The following is a 10,090-nucleotide window of genomic DNA, read 5'->3' on the forward strand; positions in this document are numbered from 1 at the left end:
GATATTAATTCCCAACAATATAACAATGTAATTCCCAACAGTAAAATACATATATATATATGTATGTATGTATGTATGTATGTATATATGTATATATCTATATCTCACATCTAAGCAATCATCTTCAGGACGTGGCATTTCCATTTATCACTGGGAGGAGATGTGTGATGCTGAGATGGGAAATTCACAAAAGTTCTGCAGTGCATCCCAGCTCCCTTGGAAGGCCACCTGGAAAGAACCCTGAGTCTCCACTGGCAGAGCCTCTTCCTCCAGTCCTGGGAGTTTGCACAGGTGTCCTCTCCCCATCTTCTCTCCCAGAGCCCATGGATTTCCAGCAGCATCCTTGAAGGTGACTGCAGGGTTGAGATTGAAGGCCTCCTCACTTGTATGGACAAAACTCCACCAGGAAGCCCAGCCATGAACAATCTCGGGGGACACTCTCCTTCCGACTCCCATGCTGGGTTCTCCGCTCCACGGCTAAATGTGGGCAGGTTCCAGGGTCTGTCGGAGTCTGCTCCTTCCCTGTCCACAGCCTTACACCAGGTGGCCTCACCTAGCCCCCTGCCTTAATTACCATCCCCCTGCCCTAGACTCCCGATAAGGCTCTGACTTCTCCCCAGGACTTCTCAGCATCTCTCCCACCCCTACTTGACTTCTCCATTCCAATAGCATCTTAGACTACCTAGGCCTGCCCTCTGTGCCTGCTGTCCCCAGGATGACTCCTGAGTCCTGAAGCCAGCCAAGTGTGGACCCTGGAAGGCCCATGATCCAGGCCCTGCCCCTGGGGTTCCTGCCCAACACTGATCCCCACCTTCCCCTTTCCTAACCCTCCCCTACCTTGCCAGTTTCCCTCCTGAACCCTAACCCTAACGCTAACCCTAACCCTGACCCTAACCCTGACCCTAACCCTGACCCTGACCCTGACCCTGACCCTGACCCTGATCCTAACCCTAACCCTGACCCTGACCCTAACCCTAACCCTGACCCTGACCCTAACCCTAACCCTGACCCTGACCCTGACCCTGACCCTGACCCTCATCCTAACCCTGACCCTGACCCTGACCCTGACCCTGACCCTGACCCTGACCCTAACCCTGACCCTGACCCTAACCCTAACCCTGACCCTGACCCTAACCCTGACCCTGACCCTGACCCTGACCCTGACCCTCATCCTAACCCTAACCCTGACCCTGACACTGACCCGGACCCGGACCCTGACCCTGACCCTGACCCGGACCCGGACCCTGATCCTAACCCTAACCCTGACCCTGACACTGACCCTAACCCTAACCCTGACCCTGACCCTGATCCTAACCCTAACCCTGACCCTGACACTGACCCTAACCCTGACCCTGACCCTGACCCTGACCCTGACCTGGACCCGGACCCTGACCCTAACCCTGACCCTGACCCTAACCCTAACCCTAACCCTGACCCTGACACTGACCCTAACCCTAACCCTGACCCTGACCCTGACCCGGACCCTGACCCTGACCCTAAGTCGCAGAGGAACTCTGCTTTTCTGGGTTTATATCACATCTTGGCCGTTCTGTGCTGGCAGCCAGCCAGACCTGACTAATTCATATGTGTTGGGAGACATCAAAGGAAAACATAGAGACAAGAACATTAAGAAAAGGAATCTTCCTTGGGGAATTCTGTAAAGGAGTCCAGACCTTACAAGGCTGGCTCATCAAGTGAAAAAAATACAGTGGGAAACATTTTTTAACCCCCAAAATTATTGACTATAGTTAGCCTCAATTGTTCATATAATGATCATATCTGCAAGGGTTTGCAAAAGGTAGGGAGAAGGTTGTTTCTATGAGGGGGTCAGGCTAGGACTCAAGGTTTTACCTATTTTAGGCACTAGTGTGAGACAGAGGGACCGGGTAAGAAGTTCTTCCTGTCTCTTTGGGTTGTGTTAGTCACAATAATGGCAGTAGGGCAGGGTGCCATTCTGCTTCTTAGCACTCAGGTAAATATCTCTCTGGGCTGACCCTTGGGCTGTATTTGTGCCATATAAGGGGCAGGCTGGCTAAGCCCAGAAGTCTCTGGTAAAACAGAGAATCTCCAGGGAATAAGATACAGTCAGACTTTGAGTCAGCCTTTCCTCTTTCAGAAACTAGTGACGGTCCTCCAGTGAGGACTTGGGGATTGGAACTGTAGCCACCAGTTACTATGTGACAACTCTCCTTGCCTTTAAAATGTGAGCGAGAGGGTCTATTGTTCTGGGTTATTGTGTGTCAAACAGGTAAAATAATATGTGCGAATGAACCTGGCACACAGTAGACAGTTGGAATATGTTTGTTACACTGAAAGCAAGAGACCAACACATACTCTTTCCTCTGGTTGGATTTTCTATGAGATAAGGCTTTCTACTATTCCAAGATTTAAAAGTTTAGACACTGTAGAAATGAAGACTTTGTGAGGCCCCCAGATGGTAGAAAGGCATAGCGATGCCCTTAGGATTCTCCTTGCAGGTAGGGTCTGGTAGGGTTCCCAGGTAACTTTATCCATCCTGTGACATCAGCCACCACCCAGGCATCTCCCCAAAGCCCTGAACCTGAGGACTCATTGGTCTCCCAGACTTGGATATTCCAAAGATCTAAAGCTCAATCAGGCCCCACGGAGCTCTCAATCCCTGGCTAAGCCTGTACTTCCTGATTTCTCCCTTCAGTGGCTGGCAGCACCGTCCACATGGAGACATTGAGACACAAACCCAGGAGTCCTTCTGGATGGCCCCTGCTTCTCCTAACGCCCTCTGTTTCAGTTAACAATTGCTGTGCAATAATCCACCCCAAAACAGTGGCTTAAAACAACAGATTTTCATTATTTCTCATGGTTCTGCAGGCTTCCTGGGCTCAGCTGGGTGGTCCTCCTGCCCCATATGATGTTAGCCAGGGCTGTATCACCTGAGGGCTCCGTGGGGCTGAGACATCCAAAAGTGCTCATCACGAGACTTGTAGTTGATACTGGCGATCAGCTGTGAGCTCAGTGGGGCTGTGCACTATACTATATCATGGGAGAGAGATATATATATCTTATAACAGGGTGTTCCCAATTCCTACTTCTTCTCCCTTATAACATCCCAGTCATTCACTTCTCCATTTGGTCCTCCTGGAGGTAAAACTCACACAAGTGCAAGGCCTTCCTAAGACTGGAACCTCTGGAATTTTTAAGTCTCAGACTTACCGCACTGAGGCCCTAACAGTTTGTCTGCTGCACCAGCGCCGGCTCCAGTGCAGTTTCTGCTGCTGCAGGCGCTATTGCTCTAGGAAGCTGTGATTCTCTGTACCTGCTGTCTGTCTCTCCAATTCTGGGGGCAGTGGTTTGCCCCATGATTTCAATTCTCTGATGGATCTCGGATGAGTTGTTGATTTTCATTTGTTTTCTTGTTGTGATGATGGACTAGTGACTTCCAAGCTCCTTAAATGTTGGACCAGAAACTGGAAGTTCTGCTAAATTTATTCTAAAAGCTAAATTTACTTACCGTAAATGGAAAACCAGTGTCACTTGACATAAGTAGAAGGTAGTTGTAAAAAAAAAAAAAAAAACAATGGAAACAAAACGATGTTGTTAAATTATCTTTGTTTAAATGGGAGCTGAGCAAATGTCTGAAAGGTGTTAGAGACCAGGGAGCCCCAAACAGAGACTTTCTCTCTGATGTTATCAGAAGAAGAAGAGTAAAGGTAACAACTGCTTCCGAACGGAATTCAGCGTTACTGAAAGTCCCTTCCCAGCACCTCCTAAAATGACCTCTGTCTCACATGACCTACAGGAGAAAAATCTAAATTCCTTACCTCAGTAAAAGGCATTTCAGACTCTGGACCCTTTTTATCTACTAGGCTCTTTCCTACCACATTCTCCCAGACACTAAAAACTCTAGCCATAAATTGATTTACTCTGCCAGTCTACTTCCAAGTTATTTATCTGTTTTAGGAATAAGTAAACAATGATGCAGTAAGTATATAAACAGGAACCAAATTTAAATAACGCAATTTAAACTGCCCACCGATAACTTGTGCCTCTCGCTCCCAGCAGCATGGCTTACAAGGCTGCTGAGTGGCTGACTCGGGGGAGGGGAGGGGAAAAAGGGAGTGGGGTTAGGTGGTCCATAGCCTTGGGGAGCTGCTGGACCAGCCCTGGACCACACTCCTCCTCCGACCTGAGGACAATCACATCCTTGGTGTGCATAGATTGTTGCTTAGATGATCTTTCCTGTTACTCGGTGCTGAACCCAATCCTGACTGGTTTCCCAAATTCACCTGGAAAAGAAGTAACTTTACCTATTTATTTATTTATTTTCGGCTGCGCTGTGCGGTTTGTGGGGATCTTAGTTCCCTGACCAGGAATCCAACCCATGCCCCCTGCAGTGGAAGTGCGGAGTCCTAACCCCTGGACCACCAGGGAATTCCCAAGAAGTAAATTTAAACACATCGAAATAAGGTGCAAGAAATCGAACAGTCTCCAAAAAAATAAATCAGATGCTTCTGCATTAATAAAATTTCCTTTCTTATAGATCTATAAACCTTTTAGTGGATGCATATAAAAACGTATCCACGAAATCAAGTTCGCGGCGGGAGTGGGGTGTGTCATCTGCCTAGTTACTGCTGTGCCCTCCACGGGGGATGCTGGTGGTGAGGAGGCTGTCAGCCATCCAGTGACTGCCATGAAGTTCATTCTGTGTGTCAGCCTTCCTGTGGCTCTGCAGCAGGGACACGGGATGTGAGAGGTACGAGGCATCTAGGTGCACTTGGAATTTGTGAGATCCAGGATGTCTCTTTTGGGGCATATGGGCTTTGATCTGTCCCCACCTTTGCACAGACTCATCCACAGGCGTGCACTGCCTTCAAAGGCTGGCCCCCCACAGCTGGGCGAAGCTCCCTCCCACTAGACTCTTAGGACATGCTCAGCTGTCACCACCTGCAGGTAGTCCTCCTGGGCTCCTCCTGGGTTCTCCTGCTGGGGGCTGGCAGAGTCTGGCACAGAGGAGTGCTGACCAACGTCCCCAGCCAGCCCCTACATGCCCCGCGTAGGGAGAGGGCAGTAGTGCCACTGTCAGAGGGAACCAGAGAACATCACCTAGGGAATTCTGGGGGTGAGGATTCTGATCAGATATCCAGGGTGGGGATTCTGGCTAAACTGACTTGACAGGATTTCTGCTAAAACTGGGCAATGCAAAGATAGACATGGGAGCCCCAAAGTGGAGGCCTAACTGAGATGAGGCTCAGACTAAAAGTTTGGTGTGGGAGAGAGTCTTTGTCACACCCGGCTCACGCCTCACCTCTCTGCAGTCCAGACCCCACCCCTGCCTGTTCCCTTCTGCCTGGACTTGAAGCTCTGCCCCTGTTTGGTGGACATTTTTGTCATTTCTCTCTGCACCCAGGATGGGAGGGAGCCGTCTGCTCTTCCTTTCTGCCCTCTGGCAGTCCCCTTCCTGTCCTGTCCCCAGACCCGGCATAATCACTCCCTGCCAGCCTGCCCTGCACTGCTGGGAGGGAGGGGCTAGGATGGACTCGGGGGGCCCCCCCGGGCAGGGGGCAATTTAAACTGAGGGAGGGGCTGGGCCAAGGAGGGGCTCCCTCCAGAAGGACAATGGGCAGAATTCTTCACAATAGTGTCAAGGATGACAGAACCAGGAGGTGTGTTCCCAAAGTGATCAGGTTTTCCCCCATCAGCAATTCCCATTTCCACAGCTTAACTCTGTCACCTTGTGCTACAGACTGAACGTTTGTGTCTGCTTCCTGCTCCCCTCACTCCTCAGATTCACACATTGAAGCCTAATCCCCAACGTGATGGTATTAGGACTGGCGGACTGTGGGATGTGATTAGATCATGAGGGTGCAGCCCTCATGAAGGATATTAGTGCCCTTAGAAAAGAGACCTCCAGAGCGATCCCTCACCCTTTCCACCGTGTGAGGACTCAGTGAGAATGCTCCAGTTATGAACCAGGAAGAGGGCTCTCACCAGACAATGCGTCAGTGCCTTGATCTTGGACTTCCCAACCTCCAGAACTGTGAGAAATAAATGTTTAAGCCACCCAGTCTATGGTAACTTTGTTATAGCAGCCCAAATGCACTAAGACACTTTGTTACCTTGAAGCCTTGTCATTGTCCACATGGGTTACCTCAACAGCCTTTGGACAGCACCCTGCATCCCATCTGGACCCCTGCTATTCCCACCCCCCCCATCCATCTTGGTAAGTGACAACCCACCCCTACCTGATGCCATTGCTGGCTGCCTGCTGCTGTGGTGCCCCCACTGGGATGTGAGGCTGCAGCCATGGGATGGCCCCGCCCCCTCCCCAGACTTGCCGCAAGCTCCTCACCTACAGGCTCTTGCTCAGGCCAGGTCTCACCTGCCCCACTGCATCCCAGTCTCTGGCCATCTTTCAGGTATGGCGGAAATGCCACCTGTCTCATGAAGGTGTGGGGACCTCCTCGCTGCAGCTCCCCTCAGCTCCTGGCCCATGGCTCTCACAGTTGGGACCTCAGGACTTGCCCTCCTCTGGGCATGGAGGCCCTGTGCCCCTCACTGCTCTGTCCACCCTTCACCCCCGACCAGCCCAGGTGGCAGGCGCAGAAGGAGCTCACGCTAAGGCCAGCCCTTCTCCCTGCTGCTTCCCCGCTGCCCAGCCCACCTCCACCAGCCCCCTTTCCAGAGCTCCGACTAACAGTTAGTGCTGGCCAGGCCAAGCGACAACGTCCAGTTTGGGTCTCTGTTTTTCTTGTTCTTGCTGCTTCCTGCTCTCTCGGGCTACAGGCCCCGGTGGGCCCTGTCCCTGGGACACACTGCCAACCACCCCTCTCGTCTCTTCTTCTGGCTCAGAAGCAGCTGGTGCAGGGTGGACCAGCCCAGATACAGGCCCACTCACCCTCCCTTTCTCCCCAGGCAGCCTCATATTAGCAGAAGTCTCGAGCGGGCCTGGGTCCCTTCTTCTGATGGTCCTTGTGTTTCTGGTCCATCAGCTGCCCCTCACAGAGCCAGGCAATTGGAAGGACTGGGGCACATCTAGTTAGCCCATCATGCCCAAAAATGGCATCAAACCCCCACTCCATTTCCAGTCATCCGCAACATGGAATACTGATGCCTTGTTTTCATTTATAATTGTTTTCAAAGGGCTCTCTATCGCTGCCAGGCAGGATCGTATATCTGAGTTCTGAGAGACCCCATGGTAAATTCAGATGGCCCTAAGTGGGTCTCCCTGTGGGTGGTGCTGGGGCCTTGGCTGAGTCTGGACTCACGAGTTGGGTCACCAGGTTCTCCTGGGAACGCAGTGAGTCCTGCGGGCCTTCTCGACACTTCTCTTCCTGGTCCCACCCCTCCTAACCTCTCTCTCCCATCCCCTTTCACGCCTCAACCTGCAGCCTTCTGCCCCCATCAGGTTCTCACACGTTTCTACACACGATCCTTAGGGCCTGGTGAGCCACGGGGCCCCCCATCTCCCCCGCCCTCCCCACCAACTGGAGTAAGCACAGGGTCCAAAGCTCATCGGGTGTGCAACGCATATGGGCTGAGTGTAAACATGTGGACACACACCCAGATCAAGAATTCCCGTTGAGAATGAAGGAAAAGCAGGGATAGGGCTGCTGGCCTCGGAGGGAGTGAAGGGTGCTGTTGAGAACCTGAGAACCCACAGGAAGGGATGGCCAGAGAGGGCTAGTGGCCGGGACTTGTTGAGATTCATAAAACCCAAGCAGCGGGGTCACGTGGTGCTTTCTGGAACATCACTGCGAGATGGACTAAAGAGGGGAGGGGAGAAGGAGCTTCAAGGCTGGAACCTGGGTCTCTGCTGTCCAGGAGCCCTGTGAAGATAGGCCCTCCTGGCAGGGGTCCTGCCCCATGGTCTGTGCCTACAGGCACCTGGGGGCAGCCAGCCCTGACCCCTGGCAGCTCTGGACTTAGGTGGCTGGAAGGGTCAAGGCCAGGTGACTTCGGGTCATGAGAGGACAAGGCGTGGCCCATTTGGGACAGCCTAGCACTGCCCTGAGTAGGCACAAACGTGACGTCGGGCCCGGGGGAGGGGTGGGGGGGGCAGGTCATCTGCAGAGGCTCAGCCAGCCCGAGGCCATTGGCAAGGCCCATGCATCCAGTCCAGGCCCAGTGGAGAACAGGCCTGGAAGGAACAGGGTCAGGTGGGGTCACAAGAGTGGGGAATTACATTTATTTGATTCTGAAACAAACACAGATACTAAGGACCATGTCAAGCGGCTTAGGTCTTATTCTCACAGAGCAGTGGGCGGGCTACCTGGGCACACCCGGCTCCTGTAGTCGCAGGCGCGTGGGGCAGGGGAGGGGTGGAAGTTGACCTCTGACCTGGGACACACTGAACACAGTGGGCTGTGTGGTCACATCACTCAGTGTCCTGGACAGGACGAGCTTTGGGGACTCTGCCTGTCACAAGGCAGGAGGAAGGAGAGGCTCTGGGGGGTCTTGGAGAGGAGCCCCTCAGAGAGGGAAGGAAACCAGAGCGCCTAGGGTGGCAGCCTCTGCTCAGCCTCTTGAGGATGGCGGTCAGCTGAGGGCAGAGACTCCGTCAGGGACAGGGAGGGTGGGGCCTGCTGAGCGGGCAGGGTCTGGTGGGCTCCAAGCCTGTGAAAATCCGCAGAGACACAAGGGGAAGAAATTGGGTCTTAGGTTAGGGGTCAGGTGGGAACAGGCCAAGAGGACATCTGAGGAGATGCTGGGGCACCGTGGGCTCCCTGCCTGACAAGCTGGAGGGTTCTAAGCAGGGATGAGCTGTTGGTTCTCTGTTTTACCTGCCCCCTCCCCCATTTGTTTTCTACCTGGCTCTGGGCCCCGACTCTGACTGCATCCCCTGGGCTCCCCTGCCCCCCACATTAGGAGTGGATTTGACCAGTGGGCAGCACAGGCAGGGTGGGAGAGGGGAGGACGGGGCTGGCGGAGTCTCACGTCAATCCCAGCTCCCACCTGGTGAGCCATCTCCACGGCTCCAGCCCTCTGCAGGCCCAAGAGCATCCTTCCCTGCCCCACCCCTTCAGGTCCAGGTGGCAGACTCTGGTGCCTCCATTCCTGTTGCTCCCGTTTACCTGGCCTCTGCTGCTCTTGTGAGTTACCTCACCTTCGGATCTTCTCATTGGAACCACCTGGGGTGAAGGGTGGGGGCGGGGTCCAGAGTTCCAAAGCATAGAGGACCACAGGACCAGAGGGGGGTGCCACGTAGAAGTGGGCCTACAGAAGGGTCGGGGGGACGGTGGGCATGGAGCACCTCAAAGCCGAGGCTCGTCCACAGGGGCTGGTCCCTTCTCAGGTCCCTGCAAACCACAGGCTCTACATTGGCAGAACTTCTGACTTTGTCCATCTTTTAATGAGAGACCCTCAATTTTTAAGTGTTAGTTATTCATTTTAAGACATTTTTAAAACACCAGGAGCCAAACAATAAGCGTGAGGAGCTGGATTCAGCTGGAGGCCGCACAGCAGGTGCTCTGGGCTGGGGAAGGCAAGGCCTGGGACGGGGGCTGCAGGCAGGTTTGAGTCCTCAGTGGGCCGGAGCAGCTCCCCAGCGAGGTGCTGAGGTTCTGGGAAGGAGAAGCTGTTACTTCAGGTAGGCGTGACCCCTCCGCGAGCCCAGTCAGACTATGATCCTGTCTTGAGGCGCGGGGTCACTAGTGAAAATATAAGAATAATGGTACCCATGGGGTACGAGCTGGGGAAGCAGCAGGGCCCAACCTCCGTGGGTGCAAGAGCTCACCGGCAGACCCCAGCTGCGGCCCCTGGGGGGCAGAGGCGGTTAGGTTTGGGGAGAGCTGCAGGCGTCCCGAGTCCACCAACCTCACCTTCTCACACCTCCTCAGGCGGCCATCTGTCCTTCCTGCCTCCTGCTGGGGGAACGCTTCCCTTCCCAGAGGCAGGCGCTCCCCATGGATCACCTGTAAAGCCTCCAGATCTGAGGCCCTTATTGCATTCATCCAGCTACCCTGGCCCACCGGCCCCCTCAGTCCATGTCCTGGTCCGTTCTGGGAACCCCTCTCCCCCCGCCCATGTTTACCCAGCGTTGGCCCTGCACGAGCTGTAGACGTCCGGCCCACCTGCTCCAGTACTGCGGGCCCATCACCAGCAGGGATCGCCCCCC

This window comes from Phocoena sinus, chromosome 15, assembly GCF_008692025.1.
Source record: "Phocoena sinus isolate mPhoSin1 chromosome 15, mPhoSin1.pri, whole genome shotgun sequence".
Classification (NCBI taxonomy): Eukaryota; Metazoa; Chordata; class Mammalia; order Artiodactyla; family Phocoenidae; genus Phocoena; species Phocoena sinus.